Genomic DNA, 19043 nt, shown 5'->3' on the forward strand with positions numbered 1-19043 from the left:
CGTCGGTCCATGCATCATTCACGTCTAGAACCTTTCTGCACATTCGTCAAAGACAGGCAGAAAAGTGGACGACGCGCACGTAACTCATGCTGTAATAAACGGTGACGGTCACCTCTGGTAGTGTACGATTTGTTACACTTTTCCACTGTTGATGTGGAGCCGAGAAGGATGCAGGTCTGTCCTGCATTGCCACACGAACAGAAATTTCCCGCATTGATGCATCACATTGTCTCACACCAATAATGCGCCCTCTTTCGAACTCACTGATTTGACGGTACGGATCGCTCATACGTCTGCGAGTCGTCCTGCACGTCTGATCATGTTACACTGATTTTACAGCGACAACGAGAGCGGCAGGCATACTTTACCGGTAGGTGGTGTTGCGACGCGATATCGATGTTGGCCTTGGACCTGCTGGCCGACATGGTTCAAATGCTAATCGTGTCTGCAGAACATAGTAACGTACATATCCTGTGAATATGAACGTCCTACTTGTAGTCGCTCAAGATGTTCTTTTTTCTCTGAAAGTGAGTGTACATATTCCAGGTGGCTCTGATATATTTGGTTTAATGTATGTAGGAACACTAATACGAGATGTGTGTATCTTAGGATTTAATCAGAAAAAGTACCAAGAACACGACATAAAAAATTGATGATACTCTGGGAACAATTTTTTTTTCATTTATAAAGTATGGCTCACATTTTCCTCTCTATGTTATTGTAGAATATTATACAGTCGTTGCTGTCATAATTACAGGCATCAAACGCTAAGATATCATTCAGTTGTGTTGAGTTGTACCGAGAAGCGGTACCTTACACAAGCAGTAATATAAGTGAACTCATTTTAATGCGTTGAAAACTGACGAATAAGTCTTTGGCGATGGAACCAGTGAATGTGCACTGAAATGAAATGATGCCAGTGCAAACGTTGCACCTGCAGCTTAATACGTAGGCTGGAACACACTGCCAACACTGCTGTGGATACACTATGCAATGGAATCTACTATTGTCGCTGATAGCACACGTTGTTGACATACCTACCTTACTTCCGAGTAAATGGACTCGCCCGACCCACGTCACCGGCGTGCGCACGGAGTTGGATCAAGATTGAATGTGCTACAGTTCGTACAGCGCGACAGTGTCATCAATGTCTTCAAGAGGCGTGCGGGGAATCGGCATTGCCGTTCAGAACTGTGGCACGTTGGGTAAAAGCCTTCAACGAAGGTCGGCAAACTGTGGCAGACATGCATCGGACAGATAGTCCTAGCGTCTCAGAAGAAGAAGTGCATGCTGTAGCCGCGTTAGTGAACAGTGATCGACGCCGTACGATTCGTGAGCTCGCCCATGAAGCCGGATTAGCGCATACGACGGTGCTTCGGGTGCTGAAGGAACGCCTGGGCATGCGAAAAATTGCATCACGATGGGTTCCGCATGAATTGACGGAAATGAAGAAATGGATGCGTTTCGACGCTGCTCAGACGCACTTGGAGCGCTATGAGAGCGAAGGAGAGGCTTTCTTACACCGTATGTTAACACTAGATGAGACATGGGCCACATCGCACGAGCCAAAACTGAAACTCCAATCCAACGAATGGCGTCATTATGGATCGCTGCGAAAGTCGAAAGTGCGTCAGAGCCCCAGTATGGCGAAAGTTATGGTGATTCATGTGTACAACTGTGATGGTGTTATCCTAATGCATTATGTTCGTCCACGGCAGACCGTCAATGCACAGTATTACTGTTCGTTCTTGAAGCATCACATGCGACCAGCTTTGCAAAAGCCGTATGTTAACACTAGATGAGACATGGGCCACATCGCACGAGCCAAAACTGAAACGCCAATCCAACGAATGGCGTCATTATGGATCGCCGCGAAAGTCGAAAGTGCGTCAGAGCCCCAGTATGGCGAAAGTTATGGTGATTCATGTGTACAACTGTGATGGTGTTATCCTAATGCATTATGTTCGTCCACGGCAGACCGTCAATGCACAGTATTACTGTTCGTTCTTGAAGCATCACATGCGACCAGCTTTGCAAAAGCCGTATGTTAACACTAGATGAGACATGGGCCACATCGCACGAGCCAAAACTGAAACGCCAATCCAACGAATGGCGTCATTATGGATCGCCGCGAAAGTCGAAAGTGCGTCAGAGCCCCAGTATGGCGAAAGTTATGGTGATTCATGTGTACAACTGTGATGGTGTTATCCTAATGCATTATGTTCGTCCATGGCAGACCGTCAATGCACAGTATTACTGTTCGTTCTTGGAGCATCACATGCGACCAGCTTTGCAAAAGATGCGGCGACGCTTTCTGCGCAACCCACCCATCATTTTGTACGGCAATGCGCGGGCGCATACGGCGCAAGCTGTGGCTGCTCTGTTCGGTCGATGGGACTGGGAAGTACTGTACCATCCACCATACTCCCAGGACGTAAGTCCTTGTGACTTTGATTTGATTCCGAAGATGAAGGAACCACTTCGTAGCGTTCGCTTCAGAACTGTTCCAGAGATTCGACGGGCTCCATTCGCACCATCAACAGAACAGGCTCTGCTAATGGTATACTACGCCTTCCACATAACTGGGAACGGGTTCTGCACATTGCTGTTGACTAGTTTGATGGACAGTAACAAGTGCAAACATATAACTCTTTTGTATCAGTTGTGAATAATGAGTTGCCACTGTGTAAGTTCCAACCCTCGTATGATACATTTTTTTTTTCTTTATTGAATCTCGATTCCCCCCGAAGGGGGCGGGCAGGCAGCAGCTTAGTATGCCGCTCTTCAGCCGACAGATTTTGTTTTAAAACAGGAGAAGATAATATATAATAGAAAACAGGCGACAAAATCGGAGACAAAGGGTAACATGGCGAAAAACAAAATCGAGGAACTTAAAACAGAGAACAAAGGGATGATGATGCTAATAAAATACATATGAAGCAGACAGGTAAAATAATAGACAGACAATTAAAAAACACGGCGACTGTCTGGTTTCTGTTCGCAAAAGACATAAAATTCACACCCAGCGACAGCATGGTTTCTGTTCGCAACATGGAAAAGACGAAACAACACTGAACAATCACTGGAACACTGCACTGAAATGTGACACACCACAGTTGAGAGCAGGTGGGGGAAATCTGGTCAGATGATGGGAAAATAAAAAAGGGGGGTAGGTGAGGGAAAGCGAAGGGGGGAGGAGGGAAAGGAGCCAATGGAGGATGAGGACCCATAAGAGGGGTGGGGGTGCTGGGCAGACACAACAGGGAATAGGGAAGGCAGAGGACGGGAATACAACAGGACTCTGGAGGGAGAAGCGAGTTAGGGAAAAGTTTTTTTTTTTTTTTTAGGTCATCAGTCTACTGACTGGTTTGATGTGGCCCGCCACGGATTCCTTTCCCGTGCTAACCTCTTCATCTCAGAGTAGCACTTGCAACCTACGTCCTCAATTATTTGCTTGACATATTCCAAACTCTGTCTTCCTCTACAGTTTTTGCCCTCTACAGCTCCCTCTAGTACCATGGAAGTCATTCCCTCCTGTCTTAGCAGATGTCCTATCATCCTGTCCCTTCTCCTTATCAGTGTTTTCCACATATTCCTTTCCTCTCCGATTCTGCGTAGAACCTCCTCATTCCCTACCTTATCAGTCCACCTAATTTTCAACATTCGTCTATAGCACCACATCTCAAATGCTTCGATTCTCTTCTGTTCCGGTTTTCCCACAGTCCATGTTTCACTACCATACAATGCTGTACTCCAGACGTACATCCTCAGAAATTTCTTCCTCAAATTAAGGCCGGTATTTGATATTAGTAGACTTCTCTTGGCCAGAAATGCCTTTTTTGCCATAACGAGTCTGCTATTCATGTCCTCCTTGCTCCGTCCATCATTGGTTATTTTACTGCCCAGGTAGCAGAATTCCTCAACTTCATTGACTTCGTGACTATCAATCCTGATGTTAAGTTTCTCGCTGTTCTCATTTCTACTACTTCTCATTACCTTCGTCTTTCTCCAGATTACTCTCAAACCATATTGTGTACTCATTAGACTGTTCATTCCGTTCAGCAAATCATTTAATTCTTCTTCACTTTCACTCAGGATAGCAATGTCATCAGCGAATCGTATCATTGATATCCTTTCACCTTGTATTTTAATTCCACTCCTGAACCTTTCTTTTATTTCCATCATTGCTTCCTCGATGTACAGATTGAAGAGTAGGGGCGAAAGGCTACAGCCTTGTCTTACACCCTTCTTAATTCGAGCACTTCGTTCTTGATCGTCCACTCTTATTATTCCCTTTTGGTTGTTGTACATATTGTATATGACCCGTCTCTCCCTATAGCTTTCTTTTTTCAGAATCACGAACAGCTTGCACCATTTTATATTGTTGAACGCTTTTTCCAGGTCGACAAATCCTATGAAAGTGTCTTGATTTTTCTTTAGCCTTGCTTCCATTATTAGCCGTAACGTCAGAATTGCCTCTCTCGTCCCTTTACTTTTCCTAAAGCCCAATTGATCGTCACCTAGCGCATTCTCAATTTTCTTTTCCATTCTTCTGCATATTATTCTTATAAGCAGCTTCGATGCATGAGCTGTTAAGCTGATTGTGCGATAATTCTCGCACTTGTCAGCTCTTGCCGTCTTCGGAATTGTGTGGATGATGTTTTTCCGAAAGTCAGATGGTATATCGCCAGACTCATATATTCTACACAACAACGTGAATAGTCGTTTTGTTGCCACTTCCCCCAATGATTTTAGAAATTCTGATGGAACGTTATTTGTCCCTTCTGCCTTATTTGACCGTAAGTCCTCCAAAGCTCTTTTAAATTCCGATTCTAGTACTGGATCCCCTATCTTTTCTAAATCGACTCCTGTTTCTTTTTCTATCACATCAGACAAATCTTCACCCTCATAGAGGCTTTCGATGTATTCTTTCTGTGGTGTCATCGCCAGACACCACATTCGCTAGGTGGTAGCTTTAAATCGGCCGCGGTACATTAGTACATGTAGGACCCGCGCGTCGCCACTGTCAGTGATAGCAGACCGAGCGCCACCACACGGCAGGTCTCGAGAGACGGACTAGCACTCGCCCCAGTTGTACGGACGACTTAGCTAGCGATGCACACTGACGAAGCCTCGCTTATTTGCAGAGCAGATAGTTAGAATAGCCTTCAGCTAAGTCCATGGCTACGACCTAGCAAGGCGCCATTAGCATTACATTGCATGAATCTACAGTGTCTCACTTGTATCGTCAAGAGCGATGTACAACAATGATGGATTAAAGTTAAGTATTCCAGAAGCTACGTACTTTTCTTTATAGCATTCATCACGTATCCTGTTTCAGACCTCTCTAGCCTGCGTGAGTTTAAGCGCGTGCCTTTTGGTTACCCGTCACTGTGGACTGGCTGTCTTGTCAGTCCACAACACTTTCCACCTATCTGCTCTCTCCCCTGCATTGAACAGTGGAATTCCCGTTGCACTCTTAATGTTACCACCGTTGCTTTTAATGTCACCATAGGTTGTTTTGACTTTCCTGTATGCTGAGTCTGTCCTTCCGACAATCATATCTTTTCGATGTCTTCACATTTTTCCTGCAGCCATTTCGTCTTAGCTTCCCTGCACTTCCTATTTATTTCATTCCTCAGCGACTTGTATTTCTGTATTCCTGATTTTCCCGGAACATGTTTGTACTTCCTCCTTTCATCAATCAACTGAAGTATTTCTTCTGTTACCCATGGTTTCTTCGCAGCTACCTTCTTTGTACCTATGTTTTCCTTCCCAACTCCTGTGATGGCCCTTTTTAGGGATGTCCATTCCTCTTCAACTGTACTGCCTACTGCACTATTCCTTATTGCTGTATCTATAGCGTTAGAGAACTTCAAACGTATCTCGTCATTCCTTAGTACTTCCGTATCCCATGACTATTACATTTTCGTCCCCCTTTACATACTGCATTACCCTTTCAATATCCTTATACACTTTCTCTATCTGTTCATCTTCAGCTTGCGACGTCGGCATGTATACCTGAACTATCGTTGTCGGTGGTGGTCTGCTGGGAGAAGTTAGGTGGGAAGAAAACACAGGATGGATGGGGGGAAGAGGGAGCCCAGGGAATGGACGGGGGAAAGTAGGGGGGGTGAGGATCAGAGTTGATAGGAGGGATAAATGGAGGGAGAGGGCATCATCCGGGAGGGGGAGTTGATGGAAGCCACCTTGGGAAAGGAGATGAAGGGTGTAGAGACGGAGGGCAGGGGGGACACAACAGTGAAGGAGTGGCAGGGGGTGGGGACGGGAGAGGAGAGGAGCAACCAGGGGGTGAGGGGGATCAAGGTGGCGGGAGGTGTAGAGTATGCGGATATGTTCGAGGAATAGGAGCAGATAGGGTAAAGGAATGAGGTCATAGAGGATCCGCATGGGGGATGGGAGGCGTATATGGAAGGCAAGGCGGAGTGCATGACGCTCAAGGTTCTGGAGGGACGTATAGAATTTGTTAAATTTGTGTCAGAAGAGGACTACAATCGAAATTTTTTGTTAGCGTGAGCTGTTATCGAAACCGTTTATTTGATCCCCAGCTTTGAGAAACAGTTGAAAGGTGTTCTTTATCCCTTACGTGTAAGTGTCTTTAACCTCACTATCCCTTAAAATAATGACAGTGTCAGAATGATCGGTTGAATTCAGTTGCAGCACTTTCCCCATCATCCAGCTCCATACGTCGTCCTCTGTAGTGCACGGCATTACAAGCCCTGCAGAGGCACACTCATTGTCGGCCCTGGAGCGGGCGCGCCATTACCCGTAAGACTGACGGGCGAGCGACGAACTTTGTACTCAAGAGTAGCGGTCTCTATGTTCCCAAAGTAACCCTGTATGAGCTCAATAACAGTACACTTTTCGTTTAATTATACAATGGAAAATGTAAAACATTCTCGGTATTCTTGCCACGTCAATTCTGGATAAAATCTCGAGCTTTCGACGATTACCTCCATCGTCATCGTTGGGGGGCGACTGTCTTCGCCGCTTTTTTTTTTTTTTTTCTTTATTGTAATTTGAACACCCCATACAAGGTGGGCTGGCAGCGGAAAAGTGTACTCCGCTCTTCAGCCATAAGCAGTACAATAAAAGAGAAAGGGAGACAGAAAAGTAACAGACTGGCGGTTTGAAAAAACAGTAGATACAATAATTAAAAAACATGAAGCCGTTCACACTCGACGAAACAAACAAGAAAACTGTCGGCACTGTGCACAAACACTGACGAGTTAGACGACACATGTGAACGAAGGAGCGTGGACGGCGAAAAACACTGATGCACAAACACGACGGCACAGACACTAAACCGAGGGCGACGATCTCCGGCGCGTGAATGTTCACAATGCGTGTGCGAGTCCGGGGACCTGCCAGGAGAGGAGGAGGAGGACGAGGAGGGGCAGGGGGAGAGCGAGAGGGGAGAGCAGAGACGCTACAGGCAGGGGGGTGAGAGGGGGGGAGAGAGGAAGGGGGAGGGGAAGCCCGGGGGAAGAGGGGTGGAGGGAGGGGACGGGGAAAAGGAAAGAGAAGGGAGGGGAAGAGAAGGGAGGGAGGGTGCCTAAGGGAAAGGACACCGGAAGTGGGGGGGGGCAGGGTCAAAGTTGATAGGAGGGGTAGATGGAGGGGAGGAGGACATCATCAGGGAGGTGGAGCTGGCGGAAGCCACCTTGGGAGAGAGTAAGGAGGGTGGAGAGATGGAGACCGGGTGGGACGTGGGAATACAGGAGCGGCAGCGGGCGGGGGTGGGAGAGGATCGGGGATACGAGCGGGTGAGGAGGATCAAGTTTACGGGAGGTGTACAGGATCCGTATCCTTGCAAGGAAAAGGAGGAGGTGGGGGAAGGGGATGAGATCATACAGGATCCACGTGGGGGAGGGGAGACGGATGCGATAGGCAAGGCGGAGAGCATGGCGTTCAAGGATTTGGAGGGATTTATGTCTTCGCCGCTGCTGTGGTAGCCTCTTTATAGCCCGTGGACGGCTTCTGATTAGTCGGCGATTACGTACTGCTGTCGCAGACGCTGTGTGGGGCGGTGGCGCCACCGCTTCCTTTGGAACGAAAATCGTGGAAGGAACGTCTCTGATGCTTCTCCGCATCAAGCGCTCGTTTCCATGCACAGCTCAGATGGTGTGCGCTGATGAGGTTAAAGTTATTTTGGCTCATTCTTATTTCTACAGCCTCCTTAATAACAGAATCCCAGTACGTGGAGGTATGGGACAGAATTTTTGTTTCATCGAACAAAATTTTATGTTTGTTCGTGAGGCTGTGCTCTGCAATTGCTGATTTCTCCAGTTCTATATTTTTAATATGGCGTTGGTGTTCTGCACAGCGGTCAGAAACAATACGAATCGTCTGACCTATATAACTAATTCCACACTCACAGGGTATATTATAAACTCCAGGGATCCTGAGGCTGATATTGTCCGTAACAGGGCCCATCATCTTAATTTTCTTAGAAGGACGAAAAATAGGTCTTGCATCTCGTCTACGCAGGAGTCTTCTTATTTTGTTGGAAATCGCGCCACAAAAAGGAAGAACCGCAATCGGTGTTTCATCCTTTGAGCGTGCAGCATTTTCACGTTTCCCTTTTTTGGAGAACGCTGCCTTTATATCGCGTGTACCATAGCCATTCTTTCGGAACACGTACTTCAAATGGTTAATCTCGGACCTTAAGTGGTCCTCGTCAGAAACAGTTTTTGCTCTATATACCAACGTGTTCAAAACGGCTCTCTTCTGAGCTGGATGATGGAAACTCTGTGCATTCAGGTATAAACCGGTATGTGTCGGCTTACGGTACAGAGAGTGGCCAAGACGCCCGTCCGCCTGTCGTTGTACTAAAACTTCTAAGAAAGGCAGTCCCCTTCCTTTTCCATCTCGATAGTGAACTGGATGTTCGAATGTATCCTGTTCGTGTGTTCCATGAATCGTTCGAGAGCTCTGCGCCGTGTGGCCAGATCATAAATGTGTCGTCAACGTAACGATAAAATAAGGATGGACGGAGGGAGCCGAATTTAATGCACGTTCTTCAAAATTCTCCATAAAAATGTTAGCCAGTGATGGAGACAACAGAGAGGCCATCGCCATACCGTCCGTCATTTCATAAAATTTGTTACCATACAAGAAGTAGGTGGCCGTCATCACGTGCCGGAACAACTTTATAGTTACAGGAGATTTTAGTCAGCCTGGATGTGGTAGCGATGTTCACAAAAGTTCCTGTGGAGGACACTTTGAAAATGCTGGCGGATCTTTTTCCTCCTGATGAAACAAAAATTCTGTCCCATACCTCCAAGTACTGTGATACTGTTATAAAGGAGGCTGTTGAAATAAGAATGAGCCAAAATAACATTAAACGCGATAGCGGATACCATCTGAGCTGTGCATGGAAACGAGCGCTTGATGCAGAGAAGCAGCAGAGACGTTCCTTCCAAGGTTTACGTTCCAACGGAAGCAGTGGCGCCACCGGCGCACACTGTGACATCGTCTGCGACAGCAGTACGTAATCGCCGACCAATGATAAGCCGACCAATCAGAAGCCGTCCACGGCCTATAAATAAGGCTACCACAGCAGCAGTGCATGTTTTTTGCATCTCCATTTTTTGCCCGCCGTTTTTTGTATTGTCTGTATCACCTCTCTGTCATGTTCTTGTTCCACTTAAGGCTGAAGAGCAGCGTAATATGCTGCTGAAAGCCCGCCTGTATAGGTGATTAAAATTACAGTAAAGGAAAAAAGAAAAAAAAACAGCAGTGACGACAGTCAGTTCCTGACGATGACGCTGGAGGTAATCGTCAAGAGCTCGATATTTTATCCAGAACTGACGCGGCAAAAATACCGAGAATGTTTTTTACGTAAGTGCCGCCGCGAAAAACTTCGTTCCCATTGTTGTTGTTGTTGTTGTCTTCAGTCCTGAGATTGGTTTGATGCAGCTCTCCAAGCTACTCTATTCTGTGCAAGCTTCTTCCAGTAGTTACTGCAACCTATATGCCTTTGAATCTGCTTAGTGTATTCATCTCTTGGTCTCCCTCTACGATTTTTACCCTCCACGCTTCCCTCCAATACTAAATTGGTGATCTCTTCATGCCTCAGAACATGTCCTACCAATCGATCCCTTCTTCTAGTCAAGTTGTGCCACAAACTCCTCTTCTCCCCAATTCTATTCAATACCTCCTCATTAGTTATGTGATCTACCCATCTAATCTTCAGCATTCTTCTGTAGCACCACATTTCGAAAGCTTCAATTCTCTTCTTGTCTAAACTATTTATCGTCCATGTTTCACTTCCATACATGGCTACACTCCATACAAATTCTTTCAGAAACGACTTCCTGACACTTAAATCTATACTCGATGTTAACAAATTTCTCTTCTTCAGAAACGCTTTCCTTGCCATTGCTAGTTTACATTTTATATTCTCTCTACTTCGACCATCATCAGTTATTTTGCTCCCCAAATAGCAAAACTCCTTTACTACTATAAGCGTCTCATTTCTTAATCTAATTCCCTCAGCATCACCCGAGTTAACTCGACTACATTCCATTATCCTCGTTTTGCTTTTGTTGATGTTCATCTTATATCCTCCTTTCAAGACTCTGCCCATTCCGTTCAACTGCTCTTCCAAGTCCTTTGCTGTCTCTGACAGAATTACGATGTCATCGGCGAACCTCAAAGTTTTTTTTTTCTTCCCCACGGATTTTAATACCTACTCCTAATTTTTATTTCGTTTCCTTTACTGATTGCTCAATATACAGATATCGTTCCCATATACAACGGTAAATTAAACTTACGTTACGTGAGCTGAATCGCTGTTTAATTCAACAATAAAAAAATGAACTTACATTATGTCACTGTGTTGTCGTGGTCAATCTTCCCCAACTCTTTTCTTCAGCAGACAGTGCACAACGCCACTCTGTCATTGCAAAACAAAACCACATAGGGTCTCTATATTGATGCAGTATGAGTAGTCACATTTTCTTTTGATTGCACAGTTACCACTAATTTTCTTGTGCATTTTCGAGAGCTCCTTGACGCTTCCCACACGTATGCATTGTTTTCACGTTCCTTTTGGAAACAAAGCTGCGGCATGAGTGCCATCTGATGGTGATGGAGGTGTTTTCCGCTCGTCCGTGTGACACACTCCGCCATCTTTTCTCGGTGGCACTCTCCTCAATTCTTTCAACCCACGGTTCTTTCTATTTCTCGAGGAAAATTGGTGCGTCAAAAAATGGTTCAAATGGCTCTGAGCACTATGGGTCTTAACATCTGAGGTCATCAGTCCCCTAGAACTACTTAAACCTAACTAACCTAAGGACATCACACACATCCATGCCTGAGGCAGGATTCGAACCTGAGACCGTAGCGGTCACGCGGTTCCAGACAAAAGCGCCTAGAACCGCACAGCCACACCGGCCGGCCATTGGTGCGTCAGTACGAAGTGAAAGAATCTTAGCTCTTTGCACTAGCTGAAGGTTTATAATGGAAAATCCTTCTTTTCTTTCTTGGATTTACCTCTTTCGCATGAAAAATTATTTGATTATTGATTCCTGCTATATCCATTAGAGCTGTAACAATGTAATTGAAAGCTATCCCTGGTTAACCTGTAGCTTAGTCAAAAGTTTCAGAATCTTGCAAAGCTAAAACCAATAAAACTGCCTTCTTTTTTCCGGTAATCGGAAACTGATATTATATCATTCCGGAAACCAAACAGACGGGAATGGAAATCCCTAGATTTCTTAGGCAAAAATTGTTGTGGCATCTTACGTTTATTTTTTGTCAGTGTACCGATACATGTTAGCCGCTTTTTCAACAAGGAGATGGCTAAAGGAGCATCTGATGTACCAGTTTACCATCGTATGGTTTCTGAAGCCCCCAGAGTGAGTAATAAGCCTACCTACATCAGAGGCAGAAATGGAAGCATCTTTTGGTCATGTAGGTCGTTTCCCACAAGAGACTTCAGTATCACTTCTGAGAAATGCTTCAGCATCTGCTGTAACAAAAACTGAGCCGTGGTAAAATTTGCTGTTTTGAAGAGCGCGCCGCAGCACGTGATGTGAAGCAGTCCCCTCCGTTTCTGGCGGTGGCGGCGCTGTGGCAATCGCAGCTTTGGCGTCTCCCTATGATGAGAAAGGGGAAAGGTTTCCTATTCACGTGCATTTAAGGGGCGCTATGAACTCGGCAGTGTGTCAGTCTCGGTGAGTCTGGTCAGTTGGTCAGCCGGGTCAGTGTGGGGCAGTCAGTATCTGTCTGTCGTCCGGAGTGCTAGTATCTGTTAGGCCGCCAGTCTGCTCGAGTTTATTCAGGCAATGGTCATTGGCGGTTGGATCGATCGGTTGGTCGGTCGCGCACTGAGACACAAGATGACTTGTCCGTCTTGAGCGTCGGCGCATGTGAGATCGCCACGTCAGTCCGGTGGACCGCGCCGTATAGCGAGGGATAGTGACTTCGCGGCCGACACGAGAGCAACAGGAGTCAACCCACGACATCGGTCTGGCCGGGGCGAGCTGCGACGCCATGAGACGGGAGATCGACGCGCCTTCCTGCGTCCGTTGAAGCGGCTGGCAGCGGACGGTTCGGGAGAGCGTTTTGGGGGTGCTGCTCCAGGTCATCGCCAGACATCGCAGTTTATTAGAAGTTAAGTGATCCGTGATATGTTGTTTTATTTACTTGTTGAATTCTACTTGTTTTCTTGGTCAGTCTCTCGTTCTCAGCTTGTTCGTCTGTCTCTCGTCCGAATTTGTTAGGCAGTTAGTGTCTGTCTGTCTGTCGGTCGGTCTGCCGTTCGTTAATAGCTGCCTCTCTCATGACTGGCTGTTAACGAATTTATAGAATTAAGGTGTAAAGGCTGAATTCCTGAAATATGATTTTATCTTGCCTATCATCTTGCGAGGCGGCATATGTGTAATGCAGAGCATGTTATACATTTTATGTAAGTCTGAATTTGATGGCTTTTATTTAAATAGTCATTTTTATATAGTTGCCACCCTTCCACCGTCAGAGTACTTTCAAAAACAAATTGCACTTGCGGTGGCAAATAATTTATTTGTACCATTTCCATCCCTCTTACGGGCTGCATAGTTAATGTCTTTATGTGAGTTGTTAAAATTTTTAGTTTAAAGTAATCTGGTGTGTTGCAGATTTGCACCAGTGTTGAGGTTGTTGTGAGCGGTCGTGACTGCGGCCGTGTTGAAAGGGAGCGGTAAGATTCTCAGCCCGAAGGCTCATACTGTCAATATTACACTTTCTGCCTCTTAATAAAATGGTAACTTGATATTTCGAGGGTCCTTTTCTGCTTATAAATTTTAAATCTGTTTTTGAAAAGGCTTTTATGAATAAAATTCCCATTTGTTAAAGGTAATTTCATTTTCATCAGTTACTGCTTCCACTCTCACCTAGTGTGATTAAATGTGTTAATGTTCTTGATGAATCGCTAGTAAATAAAGTAAATTCTTTAAGAAAAGATTTTGAAAGTATCCAGAATGAGATTTTCACTCTGCAGCGGAGTGTGCGCTGATATGAAACTTCCTGGCAGATTAAAACTGTGTGCCCGACCGAGACTCGAACTCGGGACCTTTGCCTTTCGCGGGAAGTGCTCTACCAACTGAGCTACCGAAGCACGACTCACGCCCGGTACTCACAGCTTTACTTCTGCCAGTACCTCGTCTCCTACCTTCCAAACTTTACAGAAGCTCTCCTGCGAACCTTGCAGAACTAGCACTCCTGAAAGAAAGGATATTGCGGAGACATGGCTTAGCCACAGCCTGGGGGATGTTTCCAGAATGAGATTTTCACTCTGCAGCGGAGTGTGCGCTGATATGAAACTTCCTGGCAGATTAAAACTGTGTGCCCGACCGAGACTCGAACTCGGGACCTTTGCCTTTCGCGGGCAAGTGCTCTACCAACTGAGCTACCGAAGCACGACTCACGCCCGGTACTCACAGCTTTACTTCTGCCAGTACCTCGTCTCCTACCTTCCAAACTTTACAGAAGCTCTCCTGCAAACCTTGCAGAACTAGCACTCCTGAAAGAAAGGATATTGCGGAGACATGGCTTAGCCACAGCCTGGGGGATGTTTCCAGAATGAGATTTTCACTCTGCAGCGGAGTGTGCGCTGATATGAAACTTCCTGGCAGATTAAAACTATGTGCCCGACCGAGACTCGAACTCGGGACCTTTGCCTTTCGCGGGCAAGTGCTCTACCAACTGAGCTACCGAAGCACGACTCACGCCCGGTACTCACAGCTTTACTTCTGCCAGTACCTCGTCTCCTACCTTCCAAACTTTACAGAAGCTCTCCTGCGAACCTTGCAGAACTAGCACTCCTGAAAGAAAGGATATTGCGGAGACATGGCTTAGCCACAGCCTGGGGGATGTTTCCAGAATGAGATTTTCACTCTGCAGCGGAGTGTGCGCTGATATGAAACTTCCTGGCAGATTAAAACTGTGTGCCCGACCGAGACTCGAACTCGGGACCTTTGCCTTTCGCGGGCAAGTGCTCTACCAACTGAGCTACCGAAGCACGACTCACGCCCGGTACTCACAGCTTTACTTCTGCCAGTACCTCGTCTCCTACCTTCCAAACTTTACAGAAGCTCTCTTGCTTCGGTAGCTCATTTTGAAAGTAAATTCACGGTTCAGAAACCTGTACCCCGTTCCACACTAGATTGTCCGAGATGTTGTTGTTGTTGTGGTCTTCAGTCCTGAGACTGGTTTGATGCAGCTCTCCATGCTATTCTATCCTGTGCAAGCTTCTTCATCTCCCAGTACCTACTGCAGCCTACACCCTTCTGAATCTGCTTAGTGTATTCATCTCTTGGTCTCCCTCTACGATTTTTACCCTCCACGCTGCTCTCCAGTACTAAATTAGTGATCCCTTGATGCCTCAGAACATGTCCTACCAACCGATCCCTTCTTCTAGTCAAGTTGTGCCACAAACTCCTCTTCTCCCCAATTCTATTCACTACCTCCTCGTTAGTTATGTGATCTACCCATCTAATCTTCAGCATTCTTCTGTAGCAACCCATTTCGAAAGCTTCTATTCTCTTCTTGTCTAAACTATTTATCGTCCACGTTTCACTTCCATACATGGCCACACTCCATACAAATACTTTCAGAAACGACTTCCTGACACTTAAATCAATACTCGACGTTAACACATTTATCTTCTTCAGAAACGCTTTCCTTGCCATTGCCAGTCTACATTTTATATCCTCTCTACTTCGACCATCATCAGTTATTTTGCTCCCCAAATAGCAAAACCCCTTTACTACTTTAAGTGTCTCATTTCCTAATCTAATTCCCTCAGCATCAACCGCTTAATTCAACTACATTCCATTATCCTCGTTAAGCTTTTGTTGATGTTCATCTTATATCCTCCTTTCAAGACACTGTCCATTCCATCCCACTGCTCTTCCAAGTTCTTTGCTGTCTCTGACAGAATTGCAATGTCATCGGCGAACCTCAAAGTTTTTATTTCTTCTCCATGGATTTTAATTCCTATTAAGAATTTTTCTTTTGTTTGCTTTACTGCTTGCTTAATATACAGATTGAATAGCATCGGGGAGAGGCCACAACCCTGTCTCACTCCCTTCCCAACCACTGCTTCCCTTTCATGTCCATCGACTCTTATAACTGCCATCTGGTTTCTGCACAAATTGTAAATAGCCTTTCGCTCCCTGTATTTTACCCCTGCCACCTTCAGAATTTGAAAGAGAGTTTTCCAGTCTACATTGTCAAAAGCTTTGTGTAAGTCTACAAATGGTAGAAACGCAGGTTTGCCTTTCTTAACCTTTCTTCTAAGATAAGTCGTAGGGTAAGTATTGCCTCACGTGTTCCAACGTTTCTACGGAATCCAAACTGATTTTCCCCGAGGTCGGCTTCTACCAGTTTTTCCATTCGTCTGTAAAGAACTCGCGTTAGTATTTTGCAGCTGTGAGTTATTAAACTGATAGTTCGGTAATAATCACATCTGTCAACACCTGCTTTCTTTGGGATTCGAATTATTACATTCTTCTTGAAGTCTGAGGGAATTTCGCCTGTCTCACACATCTTGCTCGCCAGATGGTAGAGTTTTGTCAGGACTGGCTCTCCCAAGGCTGTCAGTAGTTCTAATGGAATGTTGTCTACTCCCGGGGCCTTGTTTCGACTCAGGTCTTTTAGTGCTCTGTCAAACTCTTCACGCAGTATCATATCTCCCATTTCATTTTTATCTACATCCTCTTCCATTTCCTTAAGATTGTCCTCAGGAACATCGCCCCTGTATAGACCCTCTATATACTCCTTCCACCTTTCTGCTTTCCCTTCTGAGCTCTTGATATTCATGCAAGTGGTTATCATTTCTCCGAAGGTCTCTTTAATTTTCCTGTAGGCAGTATCAATCTTACCCCTAGTGAGATAAGCCTCTACATCCTTACATTTGTCCTCTAGCCATCCCTGCTTAGCCATTTTGCACTTCCTGTCGGTCTCATTTTTGAGACGTTTGTATTCCTTTTTGCCTGCTTCATTTACTGCATTTTTGTATATTCTCCTTTCATCAATTAAATTCAATATCTCTACTTTTACCCAAGAATTTCTACTAGCCCTCGTCTGTTTACCTACTTGATCCTTTGCTGCCTTCACTATTTCATTCCTCAAAGCTACCCATTCTTCTTCTACTGTATTCCTTTCCCCTATTGCTGTCCGGGATATGCTGAACAAAAGAACGATGACCCCTGAAACTTCGCTTATTTAGGTATATTAGCCGTGACTTCTCGCGATGCTCTCGGCAGGATAGTTACGCGCTTTGCGGAGTCTTGGTTGGCTAGCGCCCTCTGTGAAGCACGGCCACGTCTCACGAGGTGAAGAGCGTCGGTTGACGGCAGTGACAGAGGGCAGGCAAGGCACGGAGCAACGCGAGTAGTCACCCGGCTCTCGGTGTACTGCGAGGACGCACGGGCTGACATTCCGGCGGCCAGTGGAACTGGAGTGCGGAAGCAGTCACCCGTCAACAAAGTCACGAGTCGTGCCCATATGGAATCCTGAGGAGAGCGCGGGAGCTTACCCTGGCGTGCACGTTTACGGTGAGCACCTGGACTAGCTCTAAATGGTGAGTCATTTTATGGTGGAGCATTTGGATGTCATTTCTCCGTGTAGCCACACTGATTTTCGCTAGTCATTCCTTAAACCACAAAGTCGTGTTTTCGTTATTGAAATACTGTAAGTTTGTCAGTTACTCTTCTTTCTTGTCTTGCGCTCTTGTTGTCAAAACAAGTAGAGTTTAAAAGGAACAGAAATCTTCTGTAGCACAACACAGCTCTCGTAATCTCCATACCTGTGCCATCTGCTGTCCACAGTTCTATGCCATCAGTGTAGTTTTCTTTCTTAGACCAGAAGAGATACAGCACTCGCTGCAATGTTATTATTTCGTATCTTGTAGTTCCTTTAGCATCTGTTCCACTCGAATATCGTACACTTTCTTTCTGAAACTGAATATACACTGATGACCAAAAACAAGTTATTTTTCCGTCTTTGGACCGGAGTACAACACAGATTGTGCGTATCAGGGACCCAGCAGTTTGTTCGTAGGTTTTTGGACGTATGTGGCATTAGCTGTCTGCGCGCAGGTCATGAAATTCGCCTAGATAACCAGCCGCTGATTTTCGTACGCGGTGATGTCACCTGATACAATCCAGATTGTTTCCGTGGCATTTACATCAGGTGAATTTGCCCACCGAGGCATCAACGTGGCTTCACTATACTGCTCCTCAAACCACTGCAGCGCTATTCTGGCTCCGAGACACTGAAAGATGAGATCGCCGTCGCGGGAGACATAACGCATGAAGGGATGCAGGTGGTTCCCAGCTGTCGGCGCACCTTCGATTACTACCACAGGTCCCATGCAAGTTCAGGAGAACGTCTCCCGTAGCATAATACTGCTCCCAACAGCCTGCGCCCGTAACGCGCTGCACGTTTCGAGCCGCCGTTCACCTCGAAGACGGCGTTAATGGAGACGACCAGGGACCTCGTGTAGGAAAACTGTGATTCACCCGAAGAGCCGACTCGTTGAGATTGATCGACGGTCGAATTCCTAAGATTCTGTACCCACTGCTATCGTAATTGACGATATAGCTGGGTCAAAATTTGAACACGTACGGGTGGTCTCCTGCAGAGCTCCATGTCCAACAATGTACGATGAAGGGTGTGCTCCGAAGCACTTGAGCATACACCTGCATTGTGCTCTTTCGGCACAGATGCCACAGATCGCTATCTACGTTACTTTACAGAGCAGACAAGTCTCCGAACCCTACGTTCTGGGGACGGTCGTGGACATCCAACCATTTAGCGCCTAGTGGTACTTTAACCGTCCTTCTACCTCTTCCCGTAGATGCTCACAATAGTAGAATGTGAACATTCGACCAGCTTCACTGTTTCCGAGATACTCGTTCACAGGCTCTGTGTAATAATACACTACTCGCCATTAAAATATATTATACTAGAACTGACAAGTGATTACATTTTCACGCAATTTGGGTGCATAGATCCTGAGAAATCAGTACCCAGAACAACCACCTCTAGCCGTAATAACGGCCTTGATACGCCTGGGCATTGAGTCAAACAGAGCTTGGATGGCGTGTACAGCTGCCCATGCAGCTTCAACCCGATACCACAGAAGTGACTGGCGTATTGTGACGAGCCATTTGCTCGGCCACCATTGCCCAGACGTTTTCAATTGGTGAGACATCTGGAGAATATGCTGGCCAGGGCAACAGTCGAACAATTTCTATATCCAGAAAGGCCCGTACAGGACCTACAACATGCGGTCGTGCATTATCCTGCTGAAATGTAGGGTTTCGCAGGGATCAAATGAGGGTCGTAACACATAAGAAATGTAACGTCCACTGTTCAAAGCGCCGTCAATACGAACAAGAGGCGATCGAGACGTGTAACCAATGGCACCCCATAAAATCACGCCGGATGATACGCCAGTATGGCGACGACGAATACACGCTTCCAATGTGCTTTCACCACAATGTCGCCAAACACGGATGCGACCATAA

The 19043-nt window shown here is 46.0% G+C and overlaps 1 protein-coding gene and 3 non-coding genes across 4 annotated transcripts in view; all 4 read right to left on the reverse strand.

Moving 5' to 3' along the window:
* Positions 1 to 19043, reverse strand: part of LOC124717276 (poly [ADP-ribose] polymerase tankyrase-1-like) — a 93957-nt gene that overhangs the window by 7137 nt on the left and 67777 nt on the right. The window lies entirely within an intron of this gene.
* Trnas-cga lies at positions 13852 to 13926 on the reverse strand. The gene has a single exon. It is a non-coding gene; the product is annotated as a tRNA-Ser (tRNA).
* On the reverse strand, positions 14153 to 14227 carry Trnas-cga. Its single transcript has one exon. It is a non-coding gene; the product is annotated as a tRNA-Ser (tRNA).
* Positions 14454 to 14528, reverse strand: Trnas-cga. Its single transcript has one exon. It is a non-coding gene; the product is annotated as a tRNA-Ser (tRNA).

Source organism: Schistocerca piceifrons, chromosome 9 (assembly GCF_021461385.2).
Source record: "Schistocerca piceifrons isolate TAMUIC-IGC-003096 chromosome 9, iqSchPice1.1, whole genome shotgun sequence".
Taxonomy (NCBI): Eukaryota; Metazoa; Arthropoda; class Insecta; order Orthoptera; family Acrididae; genus Schistocerca; species Schistocerca piceifrons.